The sequence below is a fragment of the Dama dama genome, chromosome 20 (assembly GCF_033118175.1).
Source record: "Dama dama isolate Ldn47 chromosome 20, ASM3311817v1, whole genome shotgun sequence".
Taxonomy (NCBI): domain Eukaryota; kingdom Metazoa; phylum Chordata; class Mammalia; order Artiodactyla; family Cervidae; genus Dama; species Dama dama.
In genome coordinates, this window is record NC_083700.1 from 66,238,853 (window position 1) to 66,262,948 (window position 24,096).

General features: G+C 40.7%; 1 pseudogene; it reads right to left on the bottom strand.

Moving 5' to 3' along the window:
* Positions 1–10,998: 10,998 nt before the first annotated feature.
* Positions 10,999–13,195, bottom strand: LOC133074545 (tigger transposable element-derived protein 1-like; annotated as a pseudogene).
* Between the last annotated feature and the right edge of the window lie 10,901 nt (positions 13,196–24,096).

Below are 24,096 nucleotides of genomic sequence, written 5' to 3' on the forward strand. Positions count from 1 at the left end.
GGGGACGTCCCTGGTGGTCAAGCGGTTAAGAAACTGCCTTGCAATGCAGGTCACGTGGGTTCAGTCCCTGGTTGGGGAACTAGGATCCCACATGCCCTGGAGTAACTGGGCCTGTGCTCCACAACTATTATACTACTGAGTCTGGATGCCTCAACAAGAGGCACTCCTTGTACCATAAGGAAAGATCTGCATGAGGAAAGTAAGACCCAATGCAACCAAGTAAATAAAACCATATCTTCAAATCTAGATTCTACAGCAGTGCTGTCCAGTAGAGATATAATTTTTAAAATGGTGATAATAGGGATTTCTCTGAAAGCCCAGGGGTTAAGATTCCACACTTTCTATGCAGGGAGCGTGAGTTTGATCCCTGGTTGGGGAAGCAAGATCCCACATGCCATGTGGCACAGTCAAAAAAAGAGAGAGAGAGAGAGAAAACCCAGCAGAAAGAAACCTTCTCTTTCCTAATAGTCCCTTGTAAAGCAAAGTGACCTATCAATCCCTGTACTGATCACTGTGGCCAGTGAGACAGATGCTCTGATCTGACCTTATGTCATGTGCTCATGGCTGGAAAAGGAGGGGGTGAATGGGGGCTCTCTGTCACCTCCACCTTAGCCACATGCATTGAAAGGGAAGAAATTGATTGCTTAAAAGAAATTAGGATATGTAAGGAAATACACTACCATATGTAAATAGATAAACAGCAAGCATTTACTGTATAGCACAGGGAACTGTATTCAATATCTTATAATAAACAATAATGGAAAATAATTTAAAAAAGCATATAGGTGTATATATGTATGTGTGTAACTGAATCACTCGGCTGTATACCCGATATGAACACAATATTGTAAAGAGACTATACTGAAATTAACAAAAAGGTATGTTCATATAAGACAGATAGTAACCATGTTTAGTGAGTGTTTACTCTTTGTAAGATATGACGCTGAGAGGGCATCGCTTTATTTGATTTTCACACAGTCTGTTGAGAACAGTACTGTTATCTTCCCCATGTTACTGAAGAGCTGAGAGGCGAAGTCAGTCTATAGTCTATGGCTTGCGAGGGGTGGGGCGGAACCTGGAGTGAGGAGCAAGGACAAAGGGCAATGTGGATGTGTGTGGTGTGTGTCAGGGAGGGGCAGCTCTGACAGAGAGCCCAGAGAGCCGCGTGGAGGTGAATGAAGGCGTGGAACCCACAGGTGAGGCAGGACAGTGGTAGGTGGCCATGGGTTGGGGACACATTCTCAGTGGAGGGGCAGGCAGCACAAACAGTCATGTGGCCATGCCAGAAAGCAAGGCATTCCAGGATGGGAAGAGACTGTCAAAACCAAGTGCCTTGGAGCTCAGAAAACTTCAAATAAGTGACGATGGACTTAATGAGGCTTTACTGCACTAAGCTGCTGCTGTCACGATCACTTACTTCCTCTGCAAACACATTAGAGCTGAGGTGGCACAAATGTTGAAGGAGAGAGAATTGGAGTCACGCAGATTATTGGTACCTCATCGACATGTTTGTGCAAATATTCATACATTTCCCATCTGCTTTTCAATTTCACTCTGTGAATCTGGAGCATTTATTTGCAGATCCACCCCTCTTTTCCCATAGGCAGAGTTGTGCTTAATTTTAATGAACCTGAGTAGAAAACATGTGATTATGATTCCAGCTTCAGCCATAAGAATTTTCATTTTGCTACCTCACACGAGAGTTTTAAGTAAGATTATGGGAAAGAGAAATTTACTAGGCATTTTCAGCCATTGTGAAGCTCACAAAACCATGCACTGTTTCTTTTGCTGGTGTCCTGATGGAAAGCTCTTTGGTGAATCACCGGGATCATAGAGTGCCAGGTATAATTAGGTCGACGTGATGGATTTCTAGCTGCCCTTGAGAGACACCCCTTCCCTCTTTTGTGTAGATTTCCCTCTCTTTATTTGCCTTCAATTGATCATAACAGCTACAATAAAACCCACTTTGCCTTAATAAAAACGGATCAGAGAGGCTCATTCTATATACTCCAACCTCACTCACCAAGTGCTGATTATTGATCTGAAAACATGCTATGCCTTAGCCTGGTAATGTTTAGCTTTATTTCCACATTCAAGTTTCAGTAACAGCCACCATTGCGGCAGCGGAACTGTCCTAGTAGAGAGATATGATAGCGGACAGGTCAGAAAATCTAACTTGGGTCAACAATTCTTCATAATGAAAATTGCAGATACCCAAGCTTGTTCACTGAGCAGTTAGCAGATGGAGCGATGCTTTCACCTCGATATATCATATGCATAGGACTTGCTGACAATCATCGATAAACTCAATTTCTTCAGAATAGCTGATAATTATGGCATCAAAAAATTGATTTTGCATAACCAATAGCTACATAACCAGACCCCATTTGGCTGTCATTGCTGCAAAAGGGAAAATGACAGTGGTTTGCCGCTGAATGCCACAGACGCCCGAAGAACTGCTCAGGAAGGTGAAACCCAAAAGCATCTAATTCTCTCCAGATGAGCCGTTTTGCCAGCTCCTCCTTGTGAAGTGAGAAGTAGATATCTTGGAAGTGACAACAAAATGCCACCAAGGCCATGGCTACCTGTACTTTCATTTTGTGATTTCCATCCTCTTCAAATCACAAAGGATACAGGTTGATGAGGTCATTTTGCCAAGGGCAGGAACCACAGAGCTGCTCCAAGATGGGAACATCAAGCCGTGTGTTCTGCCTCTTATTTTATTGTGAACAATAAACCCTGTAATATTCCATTCTATTCAGTAGAGGCTTATTGAGCGTCCACATGTCTCAAGCTCTCTGCTAGGGGCACAGGTTCATGTGATTTGTATGCATCTTGTTTCTGTTTGTGCTTGAAAGTGCCATGGGGGTGTTTCCTGGGATAGGCATTTCACTGTCAGCTAGATTTCTTGCTCCACGCCTTGGCTGTCGTGGTGTGCTATTGCGTCATCTACACGCTCACCCAAAGCATACACTGAGGGGGACGACACACCAGTTGAAATTCCAGGTACAGTAACTTGCAAGCTCCATGGAGTGGCTAGCTCAGACTCAGCAGAGGGCTGGACAGAGTCAGTACAAATGTTGAGAAGTAAGATCTGACCTGGCAATCCTGTGCAAATGCATGATAAGTGCAAACACAGAAGTTATAGACATTTTACAAAAAGAGACACGAAAACTGTTCATAGTCACCTAGAAACCACCACTATTTCTAATTTTGCTACTTTTTTTTTTTTTTTGGCTGCAGTGTGTCTTAGTTAGGGGCTTCCCTGGTGGCTCAGTGGTAAAGAACCTGCCTGCTAACGCAGGAGCTACAGAAGATGCGGGTTCAACACTTGAGTTGGGAAGATTCCCCTGGAGAAGGAAATGGCAACCCACACCAGTATTCTTGCCTGGGAAATTCCACGGACAGAGGAGCCTGGTGGGCTACGTAGACCGTGGGTTCGCAGAGTTGGACACGACTGACGGACTGAGCACAGATGCATGGGCCTTAGACGCGGCAGGCAGGGTCTTTGTTGATTCATGCAGGATCTTTCCCTGAGGCACATGGACTCTCTAGTTATGCCTCTGGAGCTCCAGAGCTGGCAGGCTCGGTAGTTGTGGAGCATGAGCTTAGTTGCTCCATGGCATGTGAAATCTTGGTTCCCTGGCCAGGAAACCCTGCATTGCAAAGTAGATTCTTTACCACCGGACCACCAGGAAGACCTTATTTTTGCTACTTTCTGTGCACACACCACAGAGGCACTTATACACATACTCATATTTACAAAAATGCAGGTGTGCCTATTTTATAGCTTATTTTTCCCACTGAAAACATATTGTGAATATATATTCATTTATTAAGCATTTGTTATGTGCCAGGCTCTCTTCTGGGCATGGAGATTTGTGAAGAAAAGAGGAAATTCCAGACTTCATGGAGGACTTATTCTAGTGGAGGCATGAAGAGAAGAGAAAATAAAGACATAAGAAGATGAAATGACCACACAGCAGGCAGATGTGATAGATGGAGCTTGGGGGGTGTTTTTGTTTGGCTAGGCAGAGGGGCCCCGCCTTCAGAAAAGGATATTAAGCAGTGAATCAAATGACAAAAGCAACCGGGTATGAGAAGATCTGAAGAAGGGCATAGAGAGATCAACTAGTGCAAGGGCTGAGAGAGAGATGGAGATTGGCAAGCTGTGGGAACAAAGAGACGGTCCTTGCTGCTGGGGTGGGTGAGGTAGGGAAAGGTGAGTAAGAGATTGAAGTAGAGATGGAGGCAGGGACTTGCAACTTTCTATACAATTATTTCTCTGTGTGATCAGGGCCATTGGAGGATTTTAAGCAGGAGAGCAACATGAATGGATTTGTATTAAAGTCTCACTCTCTCATACACACACACACCCCACCCCAAACTCTCCTAGAAGCAGAGTGAGAGTGGATTGCAGAGAGGGGTGATAGAGAGACTGTAACTAGGGATATCATGTAAAAGAGGTCATTAAAGTGGTTCTGCAGAATGGTGATAATGAATTGAACCAGGGAGTTCAAGCCATTATCCTACAGGAAGCTTGTTCATACCAATTAATGGTATTAAGTTATTCCAAAGGTAGGTAATGTGTGCACAGAATCCCTCAGTAGGCTCTTGGGAAGAGGGAAACACATGTGAATCTTTGGATATTTTAATCAGGAGCAAGAAAACTCTTTATTTTTGAGTGCCACCAGCAGGGTTGACATCAGAGAGAGAGAGAGATGAATAAGAAAACGTGAGCAGGAAAAACAGGGAGAGAAAGAAAGGAAAGCACCAAGGGGAGAAATTAGAAAAATAGACATCAAGCAGTTGTGAGTGGTGAGGCCATTAGAAATTTCTGCTCCTTGGCACCTGCGAGAAAAATCATCTACCTCCTTCAACATTGTGTCATTAGTAAAATTAGCTATTTGTTAGGAATTTGCAAAAAATGATGGAATCCAGGGGATTATTCACAGCTATAAGGGTTCTGTTGTCTGAACTGTGATGGAACCTTATTAAAAGATGAAAATAAGCAGCACAGGGTCTCAGGCAGGAGCAGACACGCAGAGTAACAAGATGTCATCTCAGGATCTCAAAATCATTTTCCTGATAATTATACATAAATGGTTTAATCTAGACTCTCATGCATTTATGGAGTAGGAAATGCTACCCACTTGAGTATTCTTGCCTGGAAAATACCATGGACAGAGGAACCTGATGGGCTACAGCCCACGGGATTCCAAAGAATCAGACACGACCGAGTAATTGAGCATACATGCATGCACTCATGCACTTATAATTGAAGCCAATTATAAGTAGAGAACCTGACTTTCACACTTTGTCCTACTTTGTTCACACATCCTTTCTTCTCATCAGTGCCTTTATCTCTTCTCATGTGTGGCTGGTTAGTAGGGTGGAGGCAGGAGAGGGGTGGGGAGAGAGAGAGATTTAAGATCTAAATGACTTCATCTTTACTTAAATGAAGGTCTTCTAGATGGGCAGTGTGTGCGGAAGTCTTGTTTTGTCTGAACTATCTGAGCTGCAATTGAGAACATATTCACAGAATAACTGCTTAATGTGAAAAAAAAAAAAATGACAGGAGTTATAGAAAGAGCAAGCACTTGGGTGCCTGGTGATCATGCTTGAAATCCTGGGCCTGCTATCTCTTCTGCGACCTTGCCAGTTTATGAAACCTCTCTTGAGCTCTTGGTTTTGTCATCTGGAAAATGGAGATGGGATTACCTGTCTTGTAGAGCTGTTGCAAAGAATAGATATGATTATTCATATCTATTGGGTGGGTGAAAAGTGTCACCCACCCATCAAACAGTCCTTATCTCCTCTTCATTGCTTTCCACTGCTTGGGACACACCCAGTCCAAAACTCCTTCCTCTTAGTCTCTTTCTATGTGGACACATCTACACATATGAGGACAAAACCCTTCTTTGCCTCTCTCTCTGTTGCCACCTGCCCTCTTGTCCACGAAATCCTACTGCCATTCTTTGGCAGATGAAGCTGTGGGATTTCAAGTTGTCTGCTCATTGGACCACAGTATGGACCTGTCAGTTTGATTATGGGCCACGTAGTATGTAAATAATGACACCTCTTAAAATATTTTTAATCCTTCATCTTGATGGATGCTTTGGTGTTTCACATTTGTCCTTTGAGTAAGAAGGAAACTAATAGTTCCTCTAGGTGACAGGATAATTACACATCAAGAGCTATGTTAGCCCCAAGACTGTGCTGAGCTGTACTGCTAAAGGACAGAATTTTTCAAAATCCCACCCCTTTTCCCAATGATGTTAAGAGAAGATAGGTACATTTTTTAAAAATTTGATTTATTTTATGTTTTGGTGACACCTCGGGGCATGTGGGATCTTAGTTCCCTGAACAAGGATTGAACCCACGCCCTTCCCCACCCCCCCACTCCCTGCCACGCACATTGGAAGCAAACAGTCTTAACCACTGAACTACCAGGGAAGTTCCTGTAGTTGCACTTTTAATTACACTTAAACACTGAATCATCAGGGAGGTGAAAAGCTGTTGATGACTGAGCCTGTTTCAAAATTGCTCAGAAGTGGAGGCCTAAGAAAATGCTTTGGCCTCAGCACAAGGCTATATAAGGCTGGTTTGATGGTGTCTAGAGATGAACACATGCCTCACATGTCCAGAAAGTCTCACCACTAGAGGAAGAGAGCCGGTTTATAATCTTGGTTCCATTTCCTTGTTCTTAAATCAGCATTATCTGATCATAGTGAAATGGTCCTGAGCCTCCCACATACTTACTGGGAAGTAGGGTGGCTGTAAAACGCCCCACAGAAAGGACCCATCCAGGTAAATCTAATGAAGCCATGTAGTGTTATAATGTGCAATAATAAAAGATAACATTTCTTGAGTACTTACTACATGCCAAGCACTTTACATGCATGAATCCTCTCAACAACCTCTGTTTCCCCGTTTTACAGATGAATAAACTGATGCACCAAATAATTAAATGACTTCTTCAAAGTTATATAGGGGATGACTTGAAATCGACCCTAAGCAGCCTAACTCTAAATCTGTGCCAGTAGCCACAGTGTTGGATTGTCTTGTATAAACCCATGTACATAATAGAAGCCCGATATACTCAGGAGATCCGGGCTTAAGTGCTGCCACGCGCTTGCTGTGTGCTCACAGGCAAATCCCATGCACTCTCTGATGTTTTGTTATAGGAATAGTAACACTGCTTTCCCAATCTCAGAGGACAAATAACTCTATGATTTATTAAGAATATACTATGTTCTCAGTATTTTATATACAGTTTAAATATTCCTTTCAAGCACATAAAAGAGAAGAACAATGATCTCCCATTTGTGGATTAAATTTTTCAATAACATGCCCGAGATCTGCTGGATGAAAAGCTATCTGGATGCAAAGCCTACCCTCTTTCTAAGATGTGTAACCTTTTATAATTTAATTTATTTATTTTTGGCCGTGCTGGGTCTTCGTTGCAGGGAGGGCTTTTCTGTAGTTGTGGAGAGCGAGGGCTGCTCTCTAGCTGTGGTGTGCAGTCTTACTGCAGTGGTTTCTCTTGTCGCGGAGCACAGGCTCTAGGGCACACAGGCTTCAGTACTTGTGGCACACGGGCTCAGTTGTGGTTCCTGGGCCCTAGAGCTCAGCCTCAGGAGTTGTGGGGCATGGGCTTAGTTGCTCCAGCATGTGGGATACTCCTGGACCAGGGATCGAACCTGTGTCTCCTGCACTAGCAGGCAGATTCTTTACCACTGAGTCACCAGGGAAGCCCCTAGGATTTGTCTTGATTCACAAGACTCTGAAACCGAGAGGGACGCACTAGTTTGTACCCACTCAAAACGTCCCTCTTGACCAGCCCACCTGCTTGTTCTCTGTCCCCCGTCTCACGGCTGCGGCTCCTTCCCCTTGCCTCTTCTTCTGTATCATTTGGTGATTGCTCACTATATGCCAAGAACTGTACAACGTGCTTTCTGTCTTTTAATAAATATTGAAAAAAACTCTATAAAGTAGGATTTCAGGGCTCTTTGTTAGGTTGTTCACTTGCAAACACACACAAGAAGAAGGGAAGGGAAAACAAGAGCAAGAAGTAACATTTGATTAAACACTTACTACATGCCAGGCAGTGTCCTGAGAATTTTATGTAGGTACTACCATCCTTCCCTTTTTATGGGTGAGATAACTGAGGTTTGGGAGATTGATACCAAGCCCACGTCAGGCATTCTGGCTCCAGATCCTATAGTCTCAGCCATGTTTTGTTCTCAAGGTGCCCCCTCAGGGTGCATAATTTAATTCTCATTTGCTGATAAGGAGACTGAAGCTTAGAGACATTGATGTGTGTCACACATCTATGATGAGTCAGAACTGCGATTCAGACCAAGCTTCCCTGACTTTGAAAGACCATCGTTTTTGTATCTCACCATGCTGCTTCCCTAACCCGTCTTTCCATCACTGAGGCTGCACTATTTCTAGAACTTCAGTTCAAAAGGTGTTCTGTGACACTTAAAGCCGCATTTAAATATATCCTCTGAATGCGACCGTAAGACTTAAATGGTGTTTCTTTGTCTTTGGCACTACTGTCAGCTGGAGGCAAAGAAGCGACCCAGTGGGTAAGAGACTGAAGCTGAACAGTATGATGTGGGACCCCTATACCTTCAGTACAAATAGTCCCTCCAGACCTGTGGTTATGCCTTAAATGAGGCATCATCACCAGTAGGTGTTTGAGACATACTTTCACAGAAGAGTTTTTCCTGCTGCTTAGGGAGAGTGGTCATCCAATGACATCTCCAACAAAATACCTTTCTGGATCAGTTATCCACCCCAAAACCTAGTGGTGTAAAACAATGGTTTATTTAGCTCACAGTTCTGTTGGTAATTTGGACAGGACTCAGGACTGTGGTCTTCTGGTCTGGGCAGGGCTTGTCTATTTTCAGTTGGCCCCTTCGAATGTCTGGGGCCTCATCTGGGAGAGCTGGAACCACCGGAGTCCTCCTTCAAAACGTCTCTTATCCTCCAAGTGGCTAGCTCGGGCTTGTTTGCATGGAGATGGAAAAGTCCCTGTCCTGAGAGCAAATCTGCAAGGCCAAGGCTGGACACTTGCACAGTGTCTTTTCTGATATTTTCTGCTCACGAAAACAAGTTATAAAGTCAACTAATATTCATGGGATGAGGAAGTAGACTCCACATCTTCACAGGGGCTTCAAGGGCTGTATGGCCGTATTCGTAATCTATCACACTTTCCTTACTCGGTTCCTTCTGTATAGAAATTTCCCAATTCTTCTCTACTCATCAATCACCACAAATATGGTTCATTTCAGGGACTCAATCTTACTTGAAGCCTTTCCAGCTACATAGTCCATTTCTATTCCCTTCTGGCTGTGGTAAATAATTTAAATCATAATTATATATTATCTTTTATAGTTCTTTATGTTGAATTATTTTGTTCGAAGTGAATATTCCTAGTTCTGCTTTGTTCTCGCTGGTGTGTGCCTGATAGAACTTTGTTCTTCTCTTTATTTTCAATGTTTCTATGTAATTTTATTTGAGGTATGTCTCTTGTAAATAGCACCTACCAGAGTTTTGTTATCCCACCTAATCTCAGGATCTTTTAATGGGGATATTTGATGCATTTGAATTCATTATAATTCTTTTTTATGTTTATCTGGATTGCTTTTCTTTGTTCTCTTTGCTTTTTTCCTCAGGAGTTTTGAAGTCATGCATCTTATCTCTTTCCTTATAGGGGTTAACTTTATATTTTCTTACATGCATTTAATCTCTATACCTCCTAAGTCTATCCAAGATATTTAGCATGCTTTACAACTCCCCTAGCTTCTCCCATGCCTTATGGAAAAAACTTGGGATTTAGTTCTAGAGAGCTATTTGTCCCCATTAATCTTGTATTATCTTTGGAAACCAATACTTTAAATTTATCTTAAGTTTCACGATACACTTATATGCAACATTAAGGAAAACTGACAAATGAAGAGAAAAAATTGTATACATAGTTATACTACTCAAATTTCAAATTCCTATGTTAGGGAAATTAGCTGTTTTAATATATTTTTTCTTTCATATTTATAATTAATTTTATCAAGGTATGGTTCACAATAAAAATCACCAATTTTAAGTACAATACAATACATTCTTTAGAATATTGAAGTATAGTTGATTTACAACATTATATTATTTTCAGGTGTACAGCATAGGGATTTAGTATTTTTTCAGGTTATATTCCTTTATAAATTATTACAAGATAATGGCTATAATTTCCTGTGCTATCCAATACATCCTTGTTGCTTATTATTCTGTATCTGTTAATTCCATACCCCTAATTTGCAATGCAATAAGTTTTGACAAGTATAAATAGTTGTATAACCACAACCAAAATCAAGATATGGGCATATCTACCTCAGAGATATTATGGGTTGGTTCCAGACCACCACAATAAAGTGAATGTTACAATAAAGGAAATCACACAATTTTTCGGTTTCCCCACTAAAATTAAAAGTTATGTTTACACTATTGTTGTTTCTGTTTCTGTCCGACTCTTTGTGACCCCATGGACTTCAGTATGCCAGACTCCCCTGTCCTCCGCAATCTCCCAAAATTTGCTCAAATTCATGTCCATTGAGTCAGTGATGCCATTTAATCATCTCATCCTCTACCACCCTCTTCTCCCCTTGGCTTCAATCTTTCCCAGCATCAGGTCTTTTCCAATGAGTTGACTCTCCGTATCAGGTGGCTAAAGTATTGGGGCTTTAGCTTCAGCATCAGACCTTACAATAAATATTCAGGGTTAATTTTCTTTAGGATTGACTGGTTTGATCTCCTTGCAGTCCAAGGGACTCTCAAGAGTCTTCTTCAGCACTACAATTTGAAAACACTTATACTATAGTCTATTAAGTACATGATAGCTTTATGTCTAAAAATACAATGAACAGAAAAACAAAAGGCAACAAAACCCAAAACAATGAGTATATCTTAATTTAAAGATCCTTTTTTTGCTAAAAAATGCTAACCGTTATCAGAGACTTCAGTGAAATGTAATCTTTTTGAGGGTGGAGGGTCTTCCTTCCATGCTGATGTTTGTTGACTGAACAGGATGGTGATTGCTGAAGGCTAGGTGGTGGTGGCAATCTCTTAAAATAAGACAACAGTGAAGTTTGCTGCATTGATTGACAGTCCCTCTCATGAATGATTTCCTGAGTATGAGATACTGTTTGGTAGTATTTTGCCCATGGTATAACCTCTCAAAATTGGAGTCTAGTCTCTCAAATCCTGCTGCTGCTTTATCAACTAATTTTGTATTATTCTAAATCCTTTGTTACCATTTCAGCAATCTTCAATGTATCTTAACTGGGAGCAGATTTCATCTCAAGAAACTGCCTTTTTCTTCATCCAGAAACTCCAATACTTTGGCCACCTGATGTGAAGAATTGACTCATTGGAAAAGTCCAATGATGCTTGATGCTGGGAAAGATTGAAGGCAGGAGGAGAAGGGGACGGCAGAGGATAAGATGGTTGGATGGCATCACCAACTCAGTGGACATGAGTTTGAGTCAACTCCGGGAGTTGGTGATGGACAGTGAGGCCTGGCGTGCTGCAGTCCATGGGGTCGCAAAGAGTTGGACACAACTGAGTGACTGAACTGAACTGAACTGAAGAAACATACCCTCATCTGTTAAGACTTTATCATGACATTGCAGAGATCCAGTAATGTCTTCAGGCTCCACTTCTAATTCCAGTTCTCTTGCTATTTCTACCTTATGTTCAATTAACTCCTCCACTTGAAGTCTTGAACCCTTCAACGTCATCATGAGGGTTGGAATCAACTTCTTCCAAATCCCTGTGAATGTTGGTATTGTGATTTCTTCCCATGAATCCCAGTGTAATGATGAATTCTTTCCAGAAGGTTTTCAATTTACTTTGCCTGGATCCATCAGAGGACTCCCTGTCCATGGCAGCTATAGCCTTACCAAATGTGTTTCTCAAATAGCAAGACTTGAAAGTAGAAATTACTCCTTGATCCACGGGCTGTAGAATGGATGTGTTAGCAGACATGTAAGTGGCTCAGATGGTAAAGAATCTGCTTGCAATGCAGGAGACGCAGGTTCCAGGTCAGGAAGATCCCTTGGAGAAAAGAATGGCTAGCCACTCCAGTATTTTCACCTGGACAATAATTCTGTAGATAGAGGAGCCTGGCAGGCTAGAGTCCATGGGGTCACAAAGAGTCAGGCACAATTGGGTGACTAATACACACACTCAAACAACATTAATATGGTTGTACATCTCTACTGAAGCTCTTGGATGCCCAGGTACTTTGTCAGTGAGCAGTATTTTGAAAGAATTCTTTTTTTCTGAGCAGTAATTTTCAGCAATGGACTTAAAATATTCAGTGAACCATGTTGTAAACTAATGTGCTATTATCCAGGCATTGTTTTTCTATTTATAGAGCACAGGCCGAGTAGAGTTAGCATGATTCTTCAGAGACCTAAAATTTGGGGAAATGGTAAATGAGCTTTGGATTTAACTTAAAGTCACTAGCTGTGTTAGCTCCTAACAAGAGAGTCATTTTATCAAAGGCATTTGTCAAAGGCATCTGCTTTCAAAATAAGACTGTTTTGTTAAAAAACAGTTTAAAAAACTGTTGTTTAATGCAGTCTGCTTTATTAATTATTTTATCTAGATCTGGATAACTTACTTTAGCTTCTATATTAGCACTTGCTGCTTCAACTTGCACGTCTATATGATGAAGATGGCTTCTTAAACCTCATGAACCAAGCTCTGCTAGCTTCAAACCTTTCTTCTTTGGCTTCATCACCCCTCTCACTCTTAATCGAATTGAAGAGGGTTGGGGCTATGTGCTGTACTAGGCTTTGACTTAAGGAAATGTTATGTCTGGTTTGTTCTTCATCCAGACCAATAAAACTTTCTCCATATCAGCAATAATGCTGTTTCACTTGCTTATCATTTGTTTGTTCATTGGAGAAACACTTTTAATTTCCTTCAAGAGCTTTTTATTTACATTCACATCTTAACTAGCTGTTTGGTGCAAGAGGCCTAGCTTTCAGCCTATCTCAGCTTTCAATATATCTTCCTCACTAACCTTAATCATTTACAGTTTTTGATTTAAAATAAGGGACATGTGATTATTCTTTTTACTGCAACACATTGAGGCTGTTGTAAGATTATTAATTGATCTAATTTCCATATTGTTGTGTCTCAGGGAATAGGGAGGCCCAAAGAGAGGGAGACAGATAAGGAAAGGGTCTGTCGGTGGAGCCATCAGAACACACACATGTATTGATAAAGTTCACTGTCTTATACAGGCACGGTCCATGGAACCCCAAAACAATTAAAATAGTAACATCAATGATCACTGATCACAGATCACCATAACAAACATAGTAATAACGAAAAAGTATGAAATATTGTGAGAATTACCAAAATGTGCTGCAGAGACACAAAGTGAGCAAATGCTATTAGGAAAAAGGTACCAATAGATTTGCTTGGTACAAACAGGATTGCCACAAACCTTCAATTTTTTTTTTCTAATACATTTAATTTAATTTAAATTTTTGAATTTTTAAAATGAAAATTTTTTTAAATTTTTAAAAATTTTGTTGAAATATAGTTGATTTACAATGTTGTGTTAGTTTTGAGTCAAAAACATAATATCTGCCAAGTGCCATAATGTGAAGTGCAATAAATACAGTAAGCCTGTATAGAATATTTCCATCACCCTAAAAGTTTCCTATGGAATGCTTTGCAGTCAATTCTCTCCATTCATCCATTATCTCTCTATGATAGCTTTATCAGAAATGAAGTGATTGGGAATTCCCTGGCAGTCCAGTGGTTAGGACTCCGTTCTTCCACTACAGGGGGCCCAGGTTCATTCCCCAGTTGGGGAACTAAGATCCTGCAAGCTGGGCAGCACAACCAACCTCCTTCCCATTCAAAACAAACAAACAAACAAAAAACCCACACAGAGACACACGCAAAGAAAACCACATATGCATGGGTCTAATTCAGGACATTCTATTCTGTTCCAATACACTACGTTGACTACTGTAGCTTTATAGTAAGTCTTGCAATCAGATCATATAGATCCTCTAACTTTGAATATGTCTCCAGAAGTCTCTATTTCTTTAGTTTAATAGTCAACTGGTGATTGGATAGAGATTTCCTTGAACTCTTGGAACCAGTGAAGACTGCAAACTGTGCTGAGGTTGTGTGCCTGTCTGGACCCTCCTTCAGTACTCAGCCAGTAGATTACAAATCTAATTCAGGCTTTATTTCTACTCTCACAGAGCCTTAAGGTCAGAAGGAGATGAGACCCTGAGGTCCTCTGCTCTCCTGACACACAGCCTAGAGCATGCACCATGGCCTTTGAGATTCCCAGGAATATGTCAGAGTTTTTCAAAGCCCAGATAGACATCTCATTTTCTAGGTTTTCCTTCCAAGTTTTTTGGTTAGTTTATTGTTTGCTCCAACTGTACCTTAGGCAGCAGCAACTAAAACATTAGCCTGAAAAGATTTTCAATAAATGCCTCATGGGAAGCGGCTTTAGCGTTGGACCAGGTGATAAGGACAAAGCCTTTGAGCTTGTCTTCCAGGGAGCCACCAAAATCAGAGTAAATAATTGCAAATCTCTCAAATGACGGCCCTTTGTTCCCTCTGGTATGGGGAATAAGGGCTATTATCTTCATGGTTACAGGCTAAGCTGAGAAGCAGGGGATGGGACTAGGGTAAACTAAAATGCCACAGAGTTCTCTGTTCTTACTGAGACTCAGTTGCTTTTGTTGAGTAAGTGATATCCAGACTGTTGCAAGGCTTTTGCTAATTTTCAGAGTTTTGAAAAAGTTGATTCTGAAAGTTTTTAACAGTTTTTTCATTATCTTTATGGAAAAATGGAATTTAGATTTCCTGATTCCACCATGTTTGCTGATGTCTTTCCTTTAGTGGACTTTTTTCTTGCTGAAGGGTTGTATTTTCTTTATTCTTTATATGCCTCATAATTTTTAAGTAGAGTTTAGGCACTGTGAGTTTTAGAATATTGGATGCTGGATTTCTTTAAATAATGTTGGGTTTTGTTCTGGGATGTCGTTAAATTACTTGAAATGAGTTTCACTCTTTCAAGATTCATTTTTAAGTTCTGTGAAGGTGGGTCCAGAGCAGTCTTTAATTAAGGGCTAATTAATTAGTTACTAATTAACACTTTCCTCTACTCAATGCTTTACATATTTGGTTGGTCTTCTACCCTTCCTGGTTTGAACCCAGACCCTTCCCATCCCTGTGGGAGCTCCAGAGATTGTTCCATCTACAGTAAGTCCCCTACATACAAAACTTTAAGTTCTCAACTTTCAAAGATGTGAATGTACATCTGATTCCAGCAAGGAACCAGAAGCTATGCCATCAGTGTGAGGCATGAGTGAATTGCAGCTTGCCCTCCATCAGCGCCACCATCTCCCACCCCTTCTCCCCCCTCCAGTCAATAATCTTTCTTGCCTGTTCACTTGATGCCAGGTTATGTCAGCTGTTTTACTGTACTACTGTACTTTCCCAAGGTACTGTAAAATTAAACCATTTTCTTTATTATTTGGGTTTGCTTTATGTATTATTTGTGTGAATAGTATTATAAACCTATTACAGTACAGTACTACATAGCTGATTGTGTTAGTTGGGTATCTAGGCTAACTTTGCTGTACTTATGAACAAATTGGACTCATGAATATACTCTGGGAATGGGACTCATTCATATGCAGGTAACTTATGTATTCCCTTCCAGGGCTTCTCTAGATGTGGAGAATTTTTTCTCATGCATGTGCCGATTAAACTCAGATGTAAGGGGACCTCTCTGCAGATCTCCAGAGTTGTGTCTTTTGTGCTGCTTCTTCATCCCAGGTGTTCTGCCCTTTGACATCACTTGTCATTTGACATCTTGGTAATATGACATAGCTCAGCTCTGCAACTGCTGAGATATCTGGCTTCTCCCTCTCTGCACAGAGGCTTGGAAACTTATCCCAAGCAGTAAATTAAGAAAGTGGCAGGACTCAACTTGTTGCCTATTATTCAATGAATGAAAACCAAGCTGTCATCATCTCTTTTAACTGGTTTTCCAGTATTTTAAAATAGGACTTCTCATCCAGTCCCTGATACTCTTTCATGACCAGAAAAAGAAGCAGTCCTTAACACCTAATTAACACAGGTGTAAATAGTTCTTTGTCTTATTGGTCCTTTTATCACCATTTCCCCCTTACATCCCAAGCCTTCCTCCTGCTTAGATTTTGTTTTGTGCTGCAGTAGTATATTCTGGCAGAAGGAATTATTGGGTGGTGTGCATTCTGAACCTTTGTGTGTCTAAAGCTATATTCTTTCATTTGTTGGCTTGGCAAATAAATCTATGTTCAAAATTGATATAGCTTAAAGACATTTCTCTATTATTTTCCACAATCTAGTGTTTTACATGAGGTTTCGAATACTAATTTGTTGATTGTTCTTTTTTCTCTTTAGAAGCATTTCAAATTTGTTTTTTTTTTTTTCTTAGAATTCAGAATTGCCTGTGTTCCATGATCCCTGAGTGGGGAAGATCCCCTGGAGGAGGGCATGGCAGCTCACTCCAGTATTCTTGCCTGGAGAATCCCATGGACAGAGGGATCTGGTGGGCTACAGTCCACAGGGTTGCAAAGAGTCAGACACAACTAAATTGACTTAACACTATGAACCAAAAGGTCAATTGCTTTGATAGTAGGGGGATATAGAAGCATATTTTAAAAACTCTGGCAAATGGAGAAAAACTGTGAATAAATGAGGCTTTCCCCTACTAGTTTTTATGAGCTCCTAGTCACCTATGCACTCTCTCTGATGCTTCAGGCCTGTCTTTTATTTTTGTCTTCCTTATTTCTTTGAACTTCCTCATCCAGCCTGCCAGTGACTCTTGCCTGCTTTTGTAGGATATTCTGGGTCCTATAAACAAGCATGTGCTTGTTTAGTTACCAGTCATCTGCTTTATCGAGGAACATAGTCTAAAAGTTTTATTCTCCATATAAAGAATAAAAGCTCAGAGAATTATCTGCTAAAACTTAGAGCTTTTTATAGTTCAGTATACAAATGTTCCGAAATTATATATATCAACTTTGCGGCTAGGTCCAAAAGAAAAATGTTTCAGGTAAAAACTCAAGTTCCAATATCAGAGTGACACATACTTGCTGGTAAATGTTATAGCCTGTGAAAATTAGTTTCAGGTTTATATGTACACAAAAGAAAGATATTAGAGGTGATAATGTGTTAAAGGGAGCATTGCAATGCTCATTTTCATTTCATGAATTGTTATTAAATTATGTAATGTCATTGAATTGAAGCCAGCCTATAGAAGACTATGCCTGCTGATTAAAAGCAGGAGGAACAGTTTTGCTTTTGTGTGTGTGTTTTTAACCTAATGCATCTGTTTCACAGGATTGAAAAAAAAAAAAAAAAGGCTATTCCTTTCCTAGACATTCAGCAGAGAAGGGGAAAAAGAAATAGGATGTAATCTGGGATAGATGCTTTTGTAAGGATATGGTTTCTGATGCAAGTTTCAATATCATTGTACTATAGCATATTCTGACAGAGGTTTGATAGGCACTTGGAAGGCTAGAAGAGGTAAGTTACTTTCTCCTGGGCTTTTAACATTGTGTATAATGAAGTACTCTTTTAAATACTTTCGTCAACAACATTGGTCCATGTTTCTCTCTATGGCTACAGAACAAACTGTTTTCAGTGCCAAGTATATAACTTTATGGCTGAAATAGGTTTATGAGGGTTGTCCTTTTTTTTCCCCAGCAAGGCTTGATCGGGTCCCCTGCTGTAGCAGGGAGAAAGAGAACAAACCGCAGGTTCCCTTGCTTGCCTGCTCTGCAAGGAGGGGTGAGCTTGTACCTTATGGGTTGAGGGTAGGGGTATGTTCAGGGGTCAGGCTGAAGGTGTGGCTTGGGGGTTTTGCCCACCCCTTAGGTGGCAGTGTGTGCAGGTGGCATGTACAGTACCCTGCTTTTGCTCCTGGCATCCTGTTTTTGCTCTAGGCTCCTAAAAAATGGTAGCTGGGTTTTTTTGATCTCTTTGTAGCTTTTGAATCCAGAATTTGCCTCTACTGTGCATTCAGCCAGTTGTTTTTAATCCCATACTGTCTTTTTGTATTTTGTTGCTCTAGGAGAGGTGTGTCCAGATGCAAGCATTGCAGCAGAGTCCCAGATCCCAGCCTGTCTCATTTTCACCCAAGAGACACTACACCTTTATTCTTAAAGGGTAAGGGGGCGAAGGTCTCTTCTTTTTGAAACTTCTTCCCGCTGAACAGGGGCCACAGACCCTGACCTACCCTAGAGGTGTAAAAGTACCTCACTGACTGTTTCAAGGACCTGTAAAGACCTGGGCCACCCTCTACTGGAACGGGCTGAATTTCTTGAGCCATTGTGAGCTTTACTTCAAGCTGCTGGAGCCTAAAAGATGCAAACTTAACCAAAAGGTTAATCAAACAAGGGCTAAAAAGGAGAACAACAATAGCCATTAAAGGGAAGGAACCAATCCCAGGGTCAGGAAGATCCCCTGGAATAGAAAATGACAACCCTCTCCATTATGCTTGCCTGGAAAATTCAATGAACAGAGGAGCCTGGTGGGCTATAGTCCATGGGGTTGCAAAGAGTCAGACTTGACTGAGTTACTGAGCACACAAGGAAAGGAACCAGGATCGACTTTGGCCTCCTTAACTGTTGACCAGACAAGGGAGATAACATTGCCCCTGCCAAAATTATGAATGCAAACAAGAGCCAAACAATCGTCAAGAACCACATCAGTCAAGGAAACAAGAGAGGTTCCAAGTACCATAAAGGCTCCAAATAGGAGCCTGCCCACTTTATGACTTTCGGGTCAGTTCAGTTCAAGTGCTCAGTCGTATCCAACTCTTTGAGACCCCATGGACTGCAGCACGCCAGGCTTCCTTGTCCATCACCAACTCCCGGAGTCCGTCGCGTCAGTGATGCCATCCAATCATCTCATCCTGTTATCCCCTTCTCCCACCTTCAATCTTTCCCAGCATCAGGGTCTTTTCAAATGAGTCGGCTTTTCGCATCAGATGGTCTAAGTATTGGCACTTCAGCTTCAGCCACTAGCCCTTCCAGTGAATATTTAGGACTGATTTCCATTAGGATTGACTGGTTTGATCTCCTTGCAGTCCAAGGGACTCTCAACAGTCTTCTCTAACACCACAGGTCAAAAGCATCAATTCTTCAGCACCCAGCTTTCTTTATAGTTCAACTCTCACATCCATACATGACTACTGGAAAAACCACAACTTTGACTAGACGGAACTTTGTTGGCAAAGTAATGTCGCTGCTTTTTAATATCCTGTTTAGGTTGGTCATAGCTTTTCTTTCAAGGAGCAAGCGTCTTTTAATTTCATGGCTGCTGTCACCATCTGCAGTGATTTTGGAGCCCCCTAAAATAAAGTCTCTCACTGTTTCCATTGTTTCCTCATCTATTTGCCATGAACCTTGTCTGTTAATGATTCCTGTCTTTTGAATAGATATCTCAGTTCTTCCACTGACTTACAGATGTATTGTTTTTCTGTTGTGACCTGTGAAGTTTCTGGAGGTAAAATTTTAGTCTGGACAAATGTACCCAGCTGGATATCCATTGTCTGCTTCCCTGGTAGCTCAGATAGTAAAGAATCTGCCTGCAGTGCAGGAGACTGTGATTTGATCCCTGGATTGGGAAGATCCCCTGGAGAAGGCAATGGCAACCCACTTGCCTAGAGAATTCTAAGGACAGACCGTGAGGTCACAAAAAGTTGGACACGACTGCGCGACTAACACTTTCTTTCCAGATATCCATTTAAGTTTGACAGCAGTGGGGGTGGTTAAAAGTACTTTATAGGGGCCATTCCTTTTTGGCAATGTTTGGTCTTTGGGAGACCTCTCTTTCCAGGTTTTATGAAGAACTTGGTCCCCGGGATTTATTTATGAAGGAACTGCTCTTTCCTTTAGGGTCTCTGAACGAGTTGTGAGTCCAGCTATATACTCTATAAGCAGAGACTATGCAAAAAGAGCTTGGAAGAATAAAACAAGAGAATATGGGAGAATACACACTTATGAGTTAACCTTAGAGAAGAGGGTAAAATTGCCTGTGAATTTCTGATGTCAATTTTAGTGTGTTCTCTCTATGCTCCCCTAGCAGGCATGTGGATTCACTGATGGGGTGTTTTGGGTAAGCCCTGGAATGGCTTATTGAGTTCACCAGAATGACAGTAGATGGGGCTCCCACTGGAATGAAGGAGCCTAGGGCTGGGCTTACTTAATGCATCACTGTTCTAGCCTCTAATTCTTGTGTTTTGAAATGTAGATGACAGAAAATAACAATGACAGGACTTTAATTTCAAACAGCTCCAGCCCATGTTGAAGGACTGGTAGGAAATAACTCTTTTGAAGAGAAATGCTTGATCAAAAAAAAAAAAAAATTAAACAGGACATGATAAAGGCAGCAGAGATAAGGTAAAGGTCCAAGATTTAGGGAGATATATAAGCATGCTGGGCTTCCCTAGTGACTCAGATGGTAACGAATCTGCTTGCAGTGCAGGATACCCAGGTTCAATCCTTGGTGGGGACGATCCCCTGGTATAGGGAATAGCTACCCACTACAATATTCTTGCCTGGAGAATTCCATGAACAGAGGAGCCTAGTGGGCTACAGTGCATGGGATCGAAAGAGACAGACATGACTGAGCAACTACACACACACCCATACACAAGCAAGCTATCCAGTGTAATAGAAAGTTCATTTGGGAATGAAGATCTTAAAAATATCTTCAAGAAACTACTGAGATATACTTGGGTGAAGTGGGAACCTCGGGCAATACAGATTCCTTACATATTCCTCATATATTTCTGCCTGGTTTCAGCCGGTATGAGTTCCTGTTACAGAAGAAATGGCAATTGGTAGAGAGGGAAAGCCTGCGTGACTATCCATTAAGTTGTGCCAAATTAAAACTTCTATGGCGATCAGTCTAGCTGGTGAAGAAACCTTGGACATGCCAGAGTTAGGGAAGTTTTAATTTTTTAAAAAGAAAGAAAAGCAAAGAGTCAAACATTTCTATCTTGGGGAAAGAATTTCTGATAGCAGCAATGATTAATCCCACAAATGGCAGCTGCTTACATTCAAATTGGCACTTTGGTACTTTACCGATGACAATTGTAAACTAGTATGATTCTCTTAAAGCAATATGGAAACACAAAGCGACAACTGTAGAAAGTCATAGCCCTTAACCCAGAATCTCACCTTGGGGAATGTGTCCTAAGGAGATAATTCTGCACAGAAGCAAAACATCTACATGCAAGAAAATAATATTCATTGTAGCAGCTTTATAATAATAATAACTACAAAAGTGTCTCCGACAAACAATATATGTATAAAACAGTTGTGAAATTGTTTAGTAAATTATAGAACATTAAGTCTATGGAATATTATTCAGCCATTAAAATTATAATTATGAAGACCTTGAAAAACAAGGAAAAATGTTTCCACTATGATGTTAAGAGAAAAAAGCTGAATTAAAACACAGGATACATTATGACTGCATCTGTTTCAAAGTATGTATGTGAGTAGAAAGAAAATGTGCACAATAGAGTTATGTTAGTTTGGTGGACTTAGGGTTGATTTATTTTCTTTTTCAAAATTGGCCTTAAGAAATGATATATTTTAATGAAGTACAGTGGCAATAGACTGATAAAAATAGTAAATAATGGAGTAAACTGGCAAAGATGATATATAAGGCAATGCTGATGCTTGTGGAAATTTTGCTGCTTTAGTTCAGCAGAGGAAAATAACTGAGAAAATGTGTAATGTAATTTACCTTTCATAATAAAAACGTTCAGGCAGATGAAGTGAGTCCAATGGAGCTGTTCTAAGCCTTGGCATTAAGCATTTGGGTGTCTTTCCACACTCATTAGTTATAGAGATGGAGTGTAAGCAGAACTGACAAAACATTAACTTATCAGAAACAGATTTGCTGACTCCTGATTCCCCATTCCCAGTGACTAGTGCCACTGACCACTCTCACCAAAACTTACCTCCGTGTGTTTAATATATGCAAGTGAATATGTAACATGAATGTATCTTTGTGAGTGTTTGTGTGTATGTGTGTATGTGTTTGCCTTTACCTTTTAAAAATTATGGATTATTTTATACATACAGGAAAATATAAGAAATGTACAAATGCTATCTACTAAATAAGTATGAAGTGAATCCTTGTATAACCACCATCTAAACTGGAAACTGGAATGTTGCCAGTACCTTGCTGCTAAGTCACTTCAGTTGTGTCCAACTCTGTGCGACCCCATCCCTGGGATTCTCCAGGCAAGAACACTGGAGTAGGTTGCCATTTCCTTCTCCAATGCATAAAAGTGAAAAGTGAAAGTGAAGTCGCTCAGTCATGTCCAACTCTTCGCGACCCCATGGACTGCAGCCTACCAGGCTCCTCCGTCCATGGGATTTTCTAGGCAAAAGTACTGGAGTGGGGTGACGTTGCCTTCTCCGTGCCAGTACCTTAGAGGCTCCCAATCACGGCCCCTTCTCTCATAAACTGTTGGTAGCCGAGGTCAGGAAATACTACTTTGATTTGCCCACGATAACCATTCCCTGATTTTGTTGCTTCTTCTCATAGGTCCCAGGTGCACAGAACTGTGTTAGTCACAACTCTTGGTTCATGGCACATTACTATGATCATTCTGTGCAGAGATGGCTACTTTTATCCCTTTTCATAATCATATGGTAAACCGTGAATTCATCACCTAATTCAACACGTACCTCCTAAGTTGAGAAGTCAACTATCCTGCTCCACTGCCTCTTTCCCAAAGGTACGCAGAGTTCAGACTTGGGTGTTATTCTTTCCTTGCTCTTTTAGAAATAATGTATGTGTCTTCCTTCTCCCCTTCCTCATAATGTTTAATTACGTCTGGTTATTTACGTGGATGGAGTTATACCACACATTCTTCAGGGACTTGATTCTTTCACTAAAATTATATTTATAAGAATCATCCCTGTTAATGTGCTATCTCTTGTTTGTTTGTTATCACCTCTAAGTAATATCTGATTGTATGAATAGAGCAAAATTTATTTATTCAATGTAATGGTGATAGGCGTTTGTGTTTCCAATTTTTAAATTATGAATAGAGCTGCAATAATCAATTTTGAACACGTTTCTGGATGCACACATTCAGGAGTTTCTCTAAGCTATATTCTGGAAATATACCAAATGTACATTTCACTAGGGTTTACAAATCAATATTCAACTCTCCCGGATGGCTCAGCAGGTAAAGAACCTGCCTGCAATGCAGGAGACACAGGAGACATGGGTTCAATCCCTGGGTTGGAAAGATCCCCGGGAGAAGAAAATGGCAACCCGCTCCAGTATTCCTGCCTGGACAACCCCATGGACGGAGCAGCCTGGGGGGCTACATAGGGTCACAAAGAGTCAGACCCAGCTAAGCACACAGGCAGCCAAAGTTGAGGCCAAATGTTAACATCATCCTAGTAAAAGGAATTGTTTCATAAGAATAAAATCTGAAATTTTATGAAAATGTAATTGTTGCAATTTAAATGTTAAAAATTTTAGTAATTAAATTTTAGACTTTTGAAACACACTATTTCTCAGTGCTGTTGATTATCAGCACTGCTGTCAGTAACTATGATCACCATACTGCACTTTTACAATAGATACTTACCAAAGAATACTTAGAATCAGGGGAGAAACAAGGTATCATTTCACCCATTCTGCCAGGATAGGGTTCTATCTATGAGGAAGATATGGGCATCAGTGATTATTATGCAATCCTCTCTTCCTAGTGTTAGCAGGCTAGCTTCACTAAGATAACTAGGTACAAGACATAACTCCAGTTCAACTCATGAAATTGAAAATTTGGTCTATTGTGATAATGCAGTTTTACTGAAGCAAACCAAAGCGTTGAGTATTTCTTGGAGAGGATCATATCTATTTTCTGAAGTAGATTTAAGGCTAACACCTTCACTTTTTAAAAATTTCTAATACTTTTGCCTTTAATTTTTTTCCTCCACTCAGTCAAATTGAGAA